General features: G+C 41.7%; 1 long non-coding RNA gene across 1 annotated transcript; it reads left to right on the top strand.

Moving 5' to 3' along the window:
- The first annotated feature begins 3,695 nt into the window (after window positions 1-3,695).
- LOC102146523 (uncharacterized) lies at window positions 3,696-16,066 on the top strand. The gene is made up of 4 exons (XR_001489901.4): window positions 3,696-3,825; window positions 6,801-6,960; window positions 12,960-13,141; window positions 14,371-16,066. It is a non-coding gene; the product is annotated as an uncharacterized lncRNA (long non-coding RNA).
- The last annotated feature ends 619 nt before the right edge of the window (window positions 16,067-16,685 follow it).

Below are 16,685 nucleotides of genomic sequence, written 5' to 3'. Positions count from 1 at the left end.
AGGAAGAGATGGGAAGTCTAAGCAATCCTTATGATCTTGGCTTCTTATTCTGCAGGGTGACCATGGCCCAGGTCTCTAATTTCTGGACTGAAGCCTTGTAAAATAGAAATACTGTGGCTTTTTAATCCTCAGTAACAGTCGAATAGGAACAAAAAAATCCTTATTTTATTTTTTTATGTTTTTGAGAAAGAGTCTCACTGTGCCATCCAGATTGGAGTTCAGTGGTGCGATCTCAGCTCACTCCAACCAACCTCTACCTCCTGGGTTCGAGCAATTCTAGTGCCTCAGCCTCCCAAGTAGCTGGGACTACAATTGTACACCACCATGCCCAGCTAATTTTTGTAAAAAATTATTAGCTTTATTCTTAAATTTTCCATGTTTGGGGGGCCATGGTCTATATTTTCCTCAGACTCTGAAAATTTTTTTTAATGTGCAAAAGTTACAGTTCCTTTTCTACAGTTTCTTTTAAAATGTGGATCAATAGTCTCATTGTTTAGAAAAAGAGGTGGCCTGGATTTCAATGGAAATTACGTGTCTTTTTAGATATGCAAAAGTTCCACTAAGTATATGAAGATTTAAAGGGATGTATGACAGTTTAAAAACTGTTTCCTGTGCTGTGTTGGTGGCTAGGTATTAAGAGGTTAATAATAACAATTTAGCTCTCCAAAGATTCTGATCACAGGTGTTAAACAGGAAGGGAAACAAACACCCTAGTTATTGTATTCTTGATAATGATTTGCAATATTGTTTTTAGTATCACTGCAAACCTCTATAAATATGATTTTAAAAAGTATTTCTTTAGGTTGGAATTACTTCTGTGCATTGACTTATCTTCCTGGGTTTCATTAGCCATACATGTTATACTTTCTTCCTTACCAGTGTTTATCTCAAACTCTTGAGATTAAAGTGCAGCCTCAGGAGGGAGCGAGGAGCTTCAGGACTCTCGCTGACCTCCAGCACAGCGTAGCTGCCTTATGGAAAAGTGGCCACACTGTTTTCTACACTGGCCCCTGCCCCTGCTACTCCTCACTGGGCAGAGCACAGGCCCCCTGGCCCTGCCTGAACATATTAGTCAGTGTTGGCTCCGTACTTCTCTAGGGAGGAAATCCCAAAGACAACCCGCAGCCCCTCTGCCATTGCAGCTGCAGCAGGACCGCCCTTACTGGCCTTGGACTGGAGAAGGAACAAAGGGACCGGGTCACTTCCCTGACACCTCCAGCACACAGCAGAGGTTATATGGAAAGAATTCCAGTCTCTCTTCCCTGTGAGCTCCCACCTGCTACTCTTCACCAGGCAGGGCTCCTGGCTTGGGCCCACAGTGCAGGCACCTCACACTCAGCTGAACATTTCCACTGGCAGCAGCTCCTTGTTTTTGTGCGATGGAGCTCCCAGAGGCAACTGGAAGCCCATCTGCCACAGCCACTGCAGTCGTACTGCCCTTGCTGTCTGTGGACTGGGGAAGGAACAAAGATCCTGAGCGCTTTATTCACACCCCAGCAGGCCCCAGCCACCCTATGGAAAACAGGCCAGTGTGTCTTCCCTGCACGCCCCCGATGCCCCACTCCTCACCAGGCAGGGCCCTCTGGCTTGGGCTCACAATGCAGCCACCACACCCTGGCTGATTCTTCCGATTGGCAATAGCTCTAAGTTTCTCTGGAGTGGAGCCCCAAGGGACGGGCAAAAAGTCCACTCCCATGGCCACTGACAAGGTTCCTGCCCCTGCCGCCCCCAAGCTGTGGAGTGAACATAAAGCCTGAGCTTGCCCCAGGGCTGCGGTGCACAGCCCAGGAGTGCTAAGCTGAGATCTGCAGCCAGCACTCAAGTGGGAGAGGAGCTGGCATCCTCAGGGTACTGAGAGGGAGCGTGGCTCCAAATGCGAGGAAATGCAGAGGAGCCACGTGACTGAGCCAGAGCCCACTCACAGGCCATTTATGAGCCATCTGTGAGTTTGCAGCGCAAACTTTAAAATCAAAAATACTTTGTTAGTATACTCCCCTGTAAAACTATGGATGGAAATTTAGCCACAAATAAAGACCTTGCACACCACTTTGGCCCTCTGAAAACATCCAGAAATGAAATCCACTGACTGTACTCAAATTACATCACAGTTAAAGGAACATCAGCCCACACAAACGAGAAAGAACCAGCACAAGAATTCTGGCAACTCTAAAAGCCAAACTGTCTCCGTATCTCCAAATGACCACACTAGCTCCTAGCTCCCCAGCAATGGTTCCTAACCAGAAAGAAATGGCTGAAGTGACAGACATAGGATTCAGAATCTGGATGGCAGCAGAGAGCATTGAGTGAAATTAAGGAGAAAGTTGAAACCCATCCCAAGGAATCTAAGGAGTGAGTAAAATGATTCAAGAGATGACAGACAAAAAAGCCATTTGAAGAAGAACCAAGCCCATCTGGTAGAGCTAAAAAATCTCACTGTAAGAATTTCATAGTACAATCAGAAGTTTTAACAGCAGAATAGACCCAGCCGAGGAAAGAATCTCAGAGCTTGAATACCATTTTTCAAATTAACGTTGTCAGACAAAAATAAAGAACAAAGAAGTGACCGGGCATGGGGGCTCACACCTGTAATCAAAGCACTTTGGGAGACCAAGGTGGGTGGATCACAAGGTCAAGAGATTGAGACAATCCTGGCCAACATGGTGAAACCCCATCTCTACTAAAAATACAAAAATTAGCTGAGCATGGTGGCACGTGCCTGCAGTCCCAGCTACTTGGGAGGCTGAGGCAGGAGAATCACTTGAACCTGGGAGGAGGAGGTTGCAGTTAGCCGAGATCATGCCACTGCACTCTAGCCGGGCGAACAGAGCAAGACTCCGTCTCAAAAAAAAAAAGAAAAAGAAAGAAGAAAAAGATAAAAGAAATGTAAAAAATGAACAAAGCCTCTGAGAAATATGGGGTTATATAAGGAGACCAAATCTGTGACTCATTGTTGTCTCTGAAGGGGAGAGAAAGTGAGCAACTTGGAAAACATATTTGAGGATATCGTCCATGAAAATTTCCCCAAAATCACTAAAGAGGTCGACATACAAACACAGGAAATTCAGAGAACCTCAATGAGATAGTATAAAAGACAACTGTCCTTAAGATACATATTTGAGGATCTTAGTTTCATTTATGTCATGAATCTCAGTTATTGATTTGTGTATGTTGAACCAACCTTGAATCCCAGGAATAAAGCCTACTTGATTGCGGTGGATTCGCTTTTTGATGTACTACTGAATTCAGTTTGCTAGTATTTTATTGAGGATTTTTGCATCTGTGTTCATCAAGGATATTGGCTTGAAGTTTCCTTTATTGTTGTTGTGTCTCTGCCAAGCTTTAGCATCAGAATGACGCTGGTGGCCTCATAAAATGCGTTAGTTCTTCCTCTTCCGTTTTTTGGAATTGTTTCAGTAGTCTTGGTCCAAGCACTTCTTTATATGACTGGTAGAATTTAGATGTGAATTTGTCTGGTCCAAGGCTTTTTCTGGTTGGTCGGTTTTTTATTACTGATTCTGAAACTCAGTTCTTTTTTTTTTTTTTTTCAGATGGAGTCTTGCTCTGTCACCCAGGCTGGAGTGCAGTGGCATAGTCTTGGCTCACTGAAACTTCCACCTCCCAGGTTCAAGCGATTCTCCTGCCTCAGCCTCCCACGTAGCTGAAATTACAGATGTACACCACCACATCCAGCTAATTTTTTGTGTTTTTGGTAGAGACGAGGTTCACCATGCTGGCCAAGCTGGTCTGAAACTCAGTTTCATGTGCTCTTGAAAAGAATGTGTCTTCTACAGTTGTTCGGTGGGATGTTCTCTCAAGATCATTTAGGTGAAGTTGCTTTCTGGTATTCTTCTGTATCCTTACTGATTGTCTGTCTCCTTTATTGACTCCCAAGGCTGAATGGTGATGTGTCCAACTTCAACTGTAGATTAGTCTGTTTCTTTTTTAGATCGTAACTGTGTTTTGTATATTTTGAACCCTATTGTTAGGCACATGTGTATTTAGGATTGTTATGTCTTCTTGATGAAAGGACCCCTTTATCATTATGTAACGTTTCTTCTTATCTCTGGGAACATTCTTTGTTCTGAAGTTCTGAACTCTATTTGTGGTGATATGAATACAGCCTTCACAGCTCTATTTTCACTAGTATTTGTTTGATATATCTTTTTCTCAGCTTTTACATTGAGATGTACAGACCATTTGCATTAAAGTAATTGTTAATAGGGTTGAATTTACACCTACCATCAAGTTACTTATTTCTCTTTGTCCCATTTAAACTTTGTTCCTTTTTTCATCTTTTTCTGCCTTCATTTGGGTTAAGTGTTTTTATGATTGCCTTTTATTTCCACCATTTACTTATGAGTTTAGTTAATTTTTAACGGTTTTAGTATTTTCCTCGATGTTTATAATTATACATCTTTGATGTTTCACATTCCACCTTGAAATGATACTATTCTACCTTGAAAGGATACTATTCTATAAGAACCTTACATCCTTGTGCTTCTAGTTCCTCCCTCAAAATGTTGTGCTATTGCTCTCTCTAACAGAGATCTATAACATCCACTCTGTTATAGATCTCACAATACATTAACTGCATGACCATTAACGGAATGGTCAGTTGCGTTTTAAAGTGATTATGAATACACATATTTTAAATATTTCCTTCTTAATTTATTTTACCATTTCTGGTGCTCCTCATCTTTTGGGGTAGATCTCAATTTCCATCTGTTGTCAGATTCTTTCTGTGAAAAACAATCTTTAGCATTTCTTGTAGCACAGATCTGCTGCTGCTGAAGTCTTTCAGATTTTGTGTGTCAGAAGAAGTCTTTATTTTGCCTTCAGTTTTTAAAATAATTTTGCCAAGTATAGATACTAGGTTGAGAGTTTCATGCCTTGCTTTAATGATGATATTCCATTATCTTCTGTTTTAAATGGTTTCTGACCAGAAATCTGGCACTTCTTCCTGTGTATTCAATAGTTCCTTTTTCTCTGACTGCCTTTAAGATTTTCTTATCTTTGATTTTCAACAATTTGACTATGATGTGTTTATTACTAATTTTTTGTTTTTATTCCACTTGAGGTTTACTGAGCTCATTGGATTTGTAGATTTGTTGATTTTCATTGTCTTTGTAAAATTCATAGCCATTATCTGTTCAAATGGTTCTTTTTTCACTTCTCTCTGTATTTTCCTTTTGGGACTCTAAGTACCCCAGTGTTAGAAAAATGTTGTTTCATAAATCTTATAAGCTTGTTCTGCTTTTTTTTTTTCCAGTAACTATTTTTCTTTCTTTTTGTGTTGGTTTTGATAAGTTCTAGTAACATATGTCCAAGTTTATGGATTATTTTGTCAGTTGTGTCTAGTTGACTTCTCAGTCCATTGAGTGAATTCTTCATCTCTGATATTACGATTTTCTTCCTAGCATTTTCATGTTACTCTTTTCTGTAGTTTCCATCTCTTTGCTGAAATTCTCCACCTATCCATGCATACTGTCCACTATTACCACAAAATCCTTTAACATATTAATGTAAGTATTGTACAATTCAAATCTGATAGTTGTCAGATGGAGTCTTCTCTGAGTCTGGCTCTCTTGATTGCTTTATTATTCAATAGTGTCTTTCTCCCCCCTTGGATTTTTGGTATGCCTTGTCATTCTTTAATCAAAACTAGACGTTATAAATGGAAGAACAGTAGAGATTGCAGTAAGTATTATTTATACTTTGAAATGGTCACCCTTCTTCTCTTGCAAATAAATGTTGTGGGTAACTGACTCAATGTAGTCACTAGTTGAGCTGAATTTGGGATTTTGTGATTGCTACTTTTACCTTAAGTGCACTAAGGGTTTAAATTCCTCCAGTGATGGGCTACTATTAATATCTTTTGCTTAGAGTGGGGCCTGGGAGGTTGAAGAGTTTTCTCAGCGTTCCTAATCGATTCTGAGATTTCAGCAGTCACTGCATGCCTGCACTACAGAGGAGATAGCTTCATGCACACAAACTAACCCCACAGATACTCTGCTGTTTCCTGTTACTGAATGCTCAGCTTTTGGTCAATGAAGGCAAATGCACTATCTCTGGGAACAACTTCAGTCTTAGGCAAGCTGTGTACAACTAGACGTTGAAAGGAGAGACTTCTCAGTGTTCTTGCCCCTGCTTCTCATGGAACTTGTATCTGTGGGGCGTTTAAAGAGGAAGAGTAGTAGACTTCTGCTTTGTTGCAATGCAAAATGCTGGGCACTAGAAAAGTCCCCATCTCTCCACCAAGAGAATAAGATCTGGGCCCCTACCCATTCTTGAGAAGCAAAGGGTGGTTGCCTACAGTCTTAGAGGCAGGACCGTTTCCTGACCTGTCCTCCAGAAGCTGAAAAAATTTGGTCTTGTAGGAACAGTGATATAGAAAAATTTCCCAGGTTTCATGTCTGCCCCCCAAGACAGCCAATCACCACCTACAGCATGCACAGCCTGATACATGGCACTCCGGTCTCCTGCCTTGTTCTCATGAACACCCAGAAGAGGTCTATGCAAAAGAGTATGTGCGTGAGAACCATTACGACTGATAGGCACTCTCATCTGTTCTGTGGTGTCCAGGTTTTAAAGAAAATCACTCTAAGAACTCCTTAAGGTTCTAGAATGCTACGAATCTATTGTTGTTTTATTTTCTTTTGGCATTTCCCTCTGCCTGCTAATATAGAAAAGAGCATAGTTAGCATTCTCAGAGAACTCTGTCCTGTGTCTGTCACAGATTTCTTTCCATGCTTCTCTGTTCTAGAAATTACTCAACTTGAATTCTTCTCTTTGAATTTCAGCACCGACGGAGCAAAGCCCTGGGGTCCAGGACTGCTACCATGGTGATGGACAGAGTTACTGAGCCTCATTCTCCACCACTGTCACAGGAAGGACATGTCAGTCTTGGTCCTCTGTGACACCACACCAGCATCAGAGGACCACAGAATACTACCCAAATGGGTATATCTTTGAGTTTTACCCTAAGAGAAACAGCAGCCCACTTAAATTTCTCTTGGAAGAGTCATGCTTCCAGCTAACATTTTAAGACCAAATTTCTCTCTGACCCGGGATGTTGGGTAGAATGTCTCAAGCTTCTTTCTTTCTTTTTTTTTTTTTTTTTTTCTGAAACAGTGTCTCGCTCTGTCACTCAGGTTGGAGTGCAGTAGCGCAATCTTGGCTCACTGCAAGCTCTGCCTCCCGGGTTCATGCTATTCTCCTGCCTCAGCCTCCCGAGTAGCTGGGACTACAGGCACCCACCACCATGCCTGGCTAATTTTTTAGTAGAGACGAGGTTTCACCATGTTAGCCAGGATGATCTAGATCTCCTGACCTTGTGATCTGCCTGCTTCAGCCTCTCAAAGTGCTGGGATTATAGGCGTGAGCCACCACACCTGGCCTCAGGCTTCTTTCTTTGGGCACAGGGTCTGAGAGGAGAGAAATCTCAGGCTGGCTTTCTTTCCTAATAGTTTACAGAAGCAGGAGGCTGGTGAGGTCCCATGAACAGAAAGCTCGGGAGACCACATGACCACGTGCTTAGAAACAGTACCATTCCACAACGCCCACTAAACACCAATGTGCTTGTTTAACAAGGGAATTCTGTCATTCTAGTCTCCAAGCCCTGAAGTGAAGGTTGTGTTTGCCATTCTCACCTTGGGTCCCAAGTAAAGGATATCTATATCGACATCCAGATCTTCCAATTAGTTTCTCCTCTAACCTGTACAAACACACTGGGTCCCGAGCACAAGGTGTCTGAAGAGCTATGTGTTGCCAGCACTTGAGGAGCAAAAGTAGGAAGGCAGCTGAGAGTTAGGAAATATAGAGATTCTGAGGAGTTACACATGCAGGAAGATGGACAGAAACCCAGTTCTGACCATGCCAGCCTTTCTGCCATGAAGGATTAACAAATACATGGGAAAAGTGTTTTCACAGGTTAGACAATAGGCATGATAGGCCTAAGAGAATTGAGAAAGGGAATCAAAGGAGATCAACCCCATCATTAGCCTGGCATCCTTCTGGAGACCCTTGTTGGACTAAAGGGCAAGGAGATGGAGCCCAAGCCGACCATGGCAGTCTTGCTGAACTGAGGAGAGAGACTGAAGTTTGCGATGTTTCAGGCAGCTGAGGTATTCCAGGTTAGCTAAGAATGAGAAGGGATTTGTGGAGAAAGGAGCTCCAGGAATACGCGTAGAAGTCTCCTCAAGACTTTGGCTAAATAGAAAGCTGCGTATGCACAGAGAGAGGTTCCACAAAGAAAGGAGGATAAAGGACAGCTACTGGGAAAAGAACAACTGCAGGGGAACCGTGAGCTTAATGGAGATGCCAGAGCTCACATAGCACTGGGGGATATTTGGGTTCTGACCACTGTGAGAGAGACACCTCAGTGAACATCTTGGGCATTCATTAGAAACCAAAGAAAACCATATTTTGGGAGTAGGATCATTGTATTCCTAGAGTAAAGGCAACTCCAGAAACCCGCAAGCAACCCTTTTTCCAAGCAAGTCTAAAGGGTCCAAATGATCTCCAAGTAAATTAACTGCCTTCCAGAAGAAAACTCAACCTCCTTAGAGTTAAGGAACACAGTCTAGTTGCTCAGTTATATGGCTTTTCTACAATGTGTGACCTCAATTAAAAATTTACTAGACACACAAGAAGCATTTAGTGTGATCCATAACCAGGAGAAAAATCACTCAACACAAACGGACCCAGCAATGATAGAAATGATGGCATTGGCAAAAATATTTAAAATGCACCTATGAGAACTATGTTCAGGGATATAAGGAAAACCTGACCATGAGAGAAACAATTGTAGAATATCAAGAGAAAGAAAAAGAATTAAAGAGCCAAATAGAAATTAAAGAACTGAGAAAAGGCAATCTCTAATGAAGAATTCACTGGATGGCCTTATCATCACTTTAGACATTACAATAGGAAAAGTGAACTAGAAAATAATTAAATAGAAACTAGACAAACCACAGGAAAGACACACACACTCACACACACATACACACAAAGACTGAACCAACTAATCAGCAGAGCCTCAAGGACATCTATAAAAACATCCAAACATTTCATATACATGTTAAGCACGTCACAGAAGGAGAGCAAAGAGATATTGTGACAGAAATTATACTTGAAGCCATGATGGCTGACAACTTTCCAAATATCCAGAAAACAAGAAACTTACAAAGTCAAGAAGCTCAGTGACTCAGATATACAATTCTAAAGAGCAAAACTCTGTGCTCTACTGGGGGACATCATAGTTAAATTGTCCCAGTTCAAAGCTAAGCAGAAAAACCATTTCCAGAAGCCAGAGGAAGGAAAGATCCTTTAACGTAGAGGAGCTACGACAAAAAAAAAAAAAAAAAAAAAGGCTGATGCCATCTCGTCAGCAACAATGCAAGCCAGAAACCATGGAATAACATCTTTAAAGTGACGAAATAGAAACAAAAGATCAACCTAGAACACTATATCCAGAAATAAAAATCCCTTGAAAATGAATTTATACAAAGGAATATTCTGTACCTCCCCAAAACAAACAAACAAAAATCTAAAAGCCTGTCTGATTGGCAGTTTCCCATAAGAAAAGGTGTAAAGGACCAGGCACATTGGCTCACACCTGTAATCCTAGCATTTTGGGAGGCCAAGGTGGGTGGATCCCTTGAGATCAGGTGTTCAAGACGAGCCTGGCTAACAGTGTGAAACCCCATCTCTACTAAAAATACAAAAAAAAAAAAAAAATAGCTGGGTGTGGTGGCGCATGCAGGTAATCCCAGCTACTCTGGAGGGTGAGGCAGGAGAATCACTTGAACCCTGGAGGCAGAGGTTGCAGTGAGCCAAAATCACCAAGATTGCACCACTGCACTCCAGCATGGGCAACAAAGCAAGATTCCCTCTCAACAGAAAAAGAAAGAAAAGTGTTAAAGTTAGGCACAGTAGCTCACGCCTGTAATCATAGCATTTTGAGAGGTCTAGTGGGCGGATCAGCTGAGATCAGGAGTTCGAGACCAGCCTGTCCAGCATGGTGGAACCCCATCCCTACTAAAAATACAAAAAATTAGTCGGTCGTGGTGACACATGCCTGTAATCCCAGCTACCCAAGAGGCCAAGGCAGGAGTATCGCTGGAACCTGGGAGGCGGAGACTGCAGTGAGCTGAGATCACGGCACTGCACTCCAGCCTGGGTGACAGAGTGAGACTCTGTCTCAAAAAAAAAGAAAAAGAAAAGATGTTAAAGAAAGCTATTTAGGTAGAAGGAATATAATACCAGGTAAAAACCTTAATCCATACTATGTAATGAAGAAGCCTGGAAATCGCAAATGTCAAGTTCAATGTAAAAGATTGTATTCATCTAATTTATTACTGTCTTTGACAGATCGACTCATTGAAGCGAAATGATAGCAATGTATTTTTTTAACATATGTAAAGGTAAAAGTTTGAAAGCAGTAGCATCAATAATGTAGGGAATCTGTGGAAGTACACAGTTTGTGATGTCATCCATGATGTTAGGTAATATAAATGTGGGGTTATGTGGTTGAATGCAGTAGGTCCAAGAGGGATATTGTGAGTCCTAGAGCCACCATCATCATTAAAACATAGAGGAATAGATTATAATTAGACTATTCCATTATCCAAAAGAATAAAGGAAAGGAAGAGTACAAAATAAAGAAGATGAGGTCCAGGCAGAAAATGCATAGCATCCTGACCGACTGAAACTCAGCCCCCTCCTAAGTGAATTCCATGAAACAGGATGATACACTGGACATGAAAGGCAGAGACGGTTAAGTTGAGTAAAAACCAAAGCCCAGTGAGGTTCTTTTACAATCAGTGCCCTTTAAATGGAAAAACTGAATGGAAAACCAAAGTATGGAAACGCTATACCTGGAACACGTGAAGCAGAGGAAAGCTGGAGTGGCAATGTCAAGATCAGACAAAGGAGATTTCAGGACAAGAAATAAGACCAAGATCAGAAGGACATTTCATGAGTGAAAAGGGTTCATCCATGAAGACGTACCAAGGCTAAATGTGTTGTACCCTAATAAGAGCCCTTCTGATATATGAAGCAATGACTGAAAGAACTCAAGAGAGAAGTAGATAAGCCAATAACCAGTTAGAGGTTTCCTTGCTTCTCTCTCACTATGGTTATAAATCTTCCCCAAACACAATATACTAGAACAAATATGCAAAAAATCAGGCAAAATTCTATTATCTCTGCAAAATGTTGACCTACTAAACACTATGCCAAACTGCAGAATACACATTCAAGTGTGCATGAAGCATTTGCCGAGGTATACCCTACATGTGGCCTTTCAGCAAGTCTCCATAGATTTAAACGAAATAAAGAGTGTGTTTTCTGAACACAACAGAATGAAGTAATGTACGAACAAGGAAAAGTTTGCTGACTTCTCAAAGATTTGGACGTGAAAAGACACATTTCAAAATATTCCTTGAGACATAGAAGAAATCACCAAGGAATTTAGAAAAGTTGTGAACTGGATAAGAAAAGAACACAATCTATCCAAACTTGTGGGATGCAATGAATGTTTTTAGGGTTTTCTCTAATGTTTGATGCTCTTAGGAGAAAACAGACATGTAAAAATCAATGATTTCAGACTGCAGTTCTCAAAGTGTGGTCTGGAGAAACCTGAGGACCCTTGAGATACCTTCAGAGAGAGTCAATAAGGCTAAAACACTTCGCATTGAGAAAACGAAGATTTTATTGGCCCTTTTGAGACAGAGTCTCGCTCTGTTGCCCAGGCTGGAGTGCAGTGGCATGATCTCGGCTCAGTGTAGCCTCCGCCTTCCCAGTTCAATCGATTTTCCTGCCTCAGCCTCCTGAGTAGCTGGGACTACAGGCACGTGCCACCATGCCTGGCTAATTTTTTGTATTTTCAGTAAAGATGGGGTTTCACTGTGTTAGCCAGGATAGCCTCGATCTCCTGACCTCATGATCCGCCTGCCTCAGCCTCCCAAAGTGCTGGGATTACAGGCATGAGCCACCACGCCCAGCCCAGTTTGGGTTTCTAATGCAATAAATACTCATCATGTATACTGAAAAATGAAAGCTCCTTAAGATCCCCAATACTTTGTAAGAGTCTCAAGGGTCCTATGAGCAAACACTTGACAGTTGTTGATCTAAGTTGACAGTTGTTGATTTAAGTTGACAGTTGTTGATTTAAGTTGATCACAACTTAAATATCTAGACAAGAAAAAGCAAATAAGATTCAAGGAAAGTGAATGGAAGGAAATAAGCCAAACTAATTACATCCAGTGGACAAGAAAATAGGCCATCAAGGGAATAAATCCATGAAACAGAAAGTTGGTTCTTTGAAAAGATCCATATGATTGACCAAAGTCTGGCTAAACAGAAGACAGACCAAGGAGGGAGCATATCCATCACCATCAGGAGTAACAGTGGAGAGGCACCATTGCTTAGCATCCTCCAGGTCTTAAAGCTGCAAAGATATTGAGAACAACGGTATGTTATCAATTCAAGAACATAGATAATGTGGATCGATTCCTTAGGAGAACAACAATCAGCAAACCAGACGCCAAATAGATCACATAGTCCTATAGAGAGAGATACAGAGAGCCAGAAGGAGGTGAATTTGTATATGCATAAAACAATCTACAGGACACACCTCAAAGTCTTTCTCGGTTAATCTGGAGGAATGTATTCGGCAGAAGGTGGAAGGAGGGTATTTGGATCCTCTCTTGTACACACTGATGTTTTCTTCTGGAGCATAGACAACTTTGGATGTCTTATAATAAGAATTATAATCTGTCTTTGAAATGTTCAGAGTTGTTTCAAAGTTAAGGACTGTTTGTGCATGTTATGGGACCATTAGTGTGAATATTTCAAAGTCGCTTGTTAACATTTTATTACAGCAAAACATAGAGGGCGCCGGATGCCCTTGTATCTTCTCCCATCTCTTGTGACCTGTATTGTTTTGGAATTTGCAGCAGCCTGACCAGGAACAACTGCGAGAATCCAGATGCTGAGATTCGCCCTTGGTGTTCCACCACGGGTCCCAGTGTCAGGTGTGAGTACTGCAGCCTGACGCAATGCCTGGTGACAGACTCAAGTGTCCTCATGACTCCCACTGTGATCTTGATTCCAAGCACAGGGACTCCTTTTGAACAAGGTAAGAAGTATGTGGCCAGACAACCACACCCTGGGACGTTGGGGTGAAAAGAGTTGCAAAATCTTAGTGATACAGAAGCCTTCCATGCCGCACGGGAAGTCGAATGCGTACTCAGCGTCAGCCAATGGGAAGGAAGCCTCAGCACCTTCTCTGGGGGAACCAGAGCAGTGATGTCTGGCACCCCGTGAGAGGGTGGAGGCATTAGGATGGGTGCAGACCCTCTAGGGCTTTGGGTTTACCACTCCCCTGGTTATTCAACAGATCATTTCAGTGTCCTAGTCAAAATGGGTATTCTAACCTCCTGCCAAATTTGTGATTAACCAAGCCCATCATAAGCCGTTCCTGGCATTTCTTCAACTAGGCAGCGTTCATTGCAATCTTCAGCTTTGCCGATTCGGAGAAATGCAGTTTCTGAGTCTGTCATCCTTGAGAAACCTAACACGACCTCGTTAGTTCCTCATCGTCATGGGTCTATGTAGCAGTACATAGCCAGCAAATGCTCCATCTTCTCAGCCTACCTCCATCTTAGGCAGGCCCTGCACACCTAGGCTTTGAGGGGAGGAATTTCTCAGTGTCCTTGCCCCTCTTTCTCACAGAACTTGTATCTGTGTCGGTGTTTGAGAAGAAGAGTAGTGGACGTCTGCTTTGTTGCAATGCAGGATCCTGGGCCCAAGATTCCCTGTCTCCCCTCTAAGGGAATAAAATTTGGGCCTGTACCTCTCACTGAGAGACAATGTGTCTTTGCCTGCAAGTCCTAGATGTAGGACTGCTTCGTGACCCATCCCCCAGAAGCTGAAGGCTTTGGCTTTGGAGGAACAGAGGTCTAGGGAAGTGGGCCAGGGTTTCATGTGTGCCTCCGCTGACAGCCAGTCACCACCTACAGCCTGTACAGCCTGATGCATGCCACGCTGGTCTCCTGCCTTGTTCTCATGAACACCCAGAAGAGGTCTATGCAAAAGAGCATGCACATGACTGCAATTTTGAATTATAGGTACTCTGATATATTTTTCATTCCCTGATTTTAATTGAAATATTTATGACAACTTACTAAGTTTCTAGAATCATTTGAATCTACTGGGTTTTTTTTATTTTACACTTTGATTTGTGTGCTAATACAGAAGCGTGAAAAGTGCTAATCCTCAGATTATTCTGCTTCATGTGTCATAAATTTTTTCACATTTATTTTTTGTAGACAATACTGAGCTTGATTTCTTCTTTTTAAATTTCAGCACCCGCTGAGCAAAGCCCTTCAGTCCAGGAGTGCTACCAAGGTGACGGACAGAGTTATTGAGGCACATTTTTCACTCTATCACAGGAAGAACATGTCAGTCTTGGTCATCTATGACCCCACACTGGGCATCGGTGGATTTTATCATACTATCCAAATGCGTATGTCTGTCATGTTAGCCATAAGGGGAACAATAGTCAACTAAAATTTCTCTTAACTGACCCATTCATCAAGCTAACTTCTTAGGTTTAAATTTCCCATAGACCCAAAATTTGTAGCAAAATGTCTCAGGAAACTTTTTCTTCGGGCAAAGGGTCTGAGTGAAGAGAAATGTTAGGCTTGCCATCTTTCACAATAGTTTGACAGAAGCAGTAGGATATACTGAAGTGGCGAGGTCTCACTAATGTAAAGCTCAGGAGATCAAATGATCAGATGCTTAGACCCAGTCATTCTGCAGTGCCCACTAAAGATCCCTGCAGTTTTCAACCATGCAGTTCTAGCACTCCCACCTCTCTTCCCTGGAGTAGTTTGTGTTTACCATTTTTGACATGGGTCAGGAGCAGCGAATTCATATGTATTTATATGTGAACACTAACCTGTGTGAACACACTGGGTTCTAAGCACCAGTTTTCTGAAGGGATATGGGTTGTCGGGATAGGAAGAGTAAAAGCAGAAATGCAGATGAGAGTCGGGAAGTAAACAGATGTGGAGATTAAAATGGGCAGGTACGTGGACAAAAAAAAAAAAAATAGGTCTGACAAAAACTGGTCTCTGGCCATAAGTGAGTATGAACGATATGGAAAAACTGTTTGCACATGTTGGACAGCAGGCAGTACAACCTGAGATAATTTAGAAAGAGAAACAAATGAGATCAACCCCGTAATGACCCTGACTTTCTTTCTAGAGGCCCTTCCTAGACTTAAAGGCAAGCAGTTTTAACCAAAGCAGACCGCAGCAGTCTCGCTAAACTGGGGAGAGAGACTGGAGATTTGTTTTCTAAGAAAACTGAGATTTTTCTAGGCTAGGTAATAATGGAAAGGCTTTGGGGGGAAATGGAGCTCCAGGAATATGCATAAACGTCTCCTTGAATCTAATATAAAGCTGCATATGCACAGGGAGAGATTCTACAGGCAAAGTAGGGCAAAGAACAGCTACTGGGGAAAGAACAACTGCAACAGAACAGTGAGTTCAATGAAGATGCCAGAGCTCACATAGCACTGGGAGGTGTTTGAGTTCTGATCAGCTCGAGGAGAGACACCTCACTGAACATCTTGGGCATCTAGTAGAAACCCCCAAAAAACCATACTTTAGGAGTAGGATTAATGCATTCCTAAAGGCTACTCCAGAAACACCCTAGCAAAGCTTAAAAACCAAGTCTAAAAGGATCCAAGTGATCTCAAAATACATTAGTTGCCCACCAGAAGACAACTTAACCTGTTTGTAGGTAAACAACAAAATCAAATTGCTGAGTTATGAGGTATCCACAAAAAAATTAAAAATTTACTAGGCATACAAAAAGCACTTAGTGTGATCCATAACCAGGAGAAAAACCAGTCCACACCAACAGACCCAGAAATGATAAAAACAATGGAATTGGCAAGGAGATTTAAAATGTATGTATCATAATTGTGTTCAAGGATTTAAAGCAAACATGAACAAGAAATGAATAAATGAATAATATCAAGAAAAAGAAAAAATATAAAAGGGCCAAATCAAAAGTAAAAAACTAAAAAAAGTCATCTCTGTAATGAGAAAAATCACTAGATGACCTTAAAGATAAAGCTAGCTCGAAAACATTACGTTTGTGCAAACCACAGCACACACACAGAAAGCCTGAGAAGGTAAATAAACAGAGCCTTAAGGACATCCATGAAAATATGAAAACATTTAATTTATGTTTAAAGCAAGTCACAGGGGAGAGGAAAGAGATATTGGAACAGAAAAAGTACTTGAAGCAGTGATGGCTGAGGACTTTCTAACCATGGAGAGAATGATAAACTCACACAGTCAGGAAGCTCAATGAATCAGATAAAGAACTTTTAAAAGTAGAACTATGATTTATTTGGATACATCATAGTTGAATTGTCCATAATCAAAGATAAAAAGTAGAATTTGATTTGAAGCCTGAGGGATAAAACATACCTTTATATAGAGTAACAGTGACACAAGTGACTGATGCTACCTTTGTTTGTTGTTTCAAGCTTCCCAACAGGCAGTGCTGTTCTCATCCCTAGTGTATGAGGGGGGCGCTGAGGCTTTCCCAAGATTGTGTGCCTAACCAGGGGTGCAGCTTATAGACACAACCCATTCAGGTCT

The sequence above is a fragment of the Macaca fascicularis genome, chromosome 4, assembly GCF_037993035.2.
Source record: "Macaca fascicularis isolate 582-1 chromosome 4, T2T-MFA8v1.1".
In the NCBI taxonomy this organism is placed as follows: Eukaryota; Metazoa; Chordata; class Mammalia; order Primates; family Cercopithecidae; genus Macaca; species Macaca fascicularis.
This window is presented reverse-complemented; position numbering and strand designations above follow the sequence as displayed.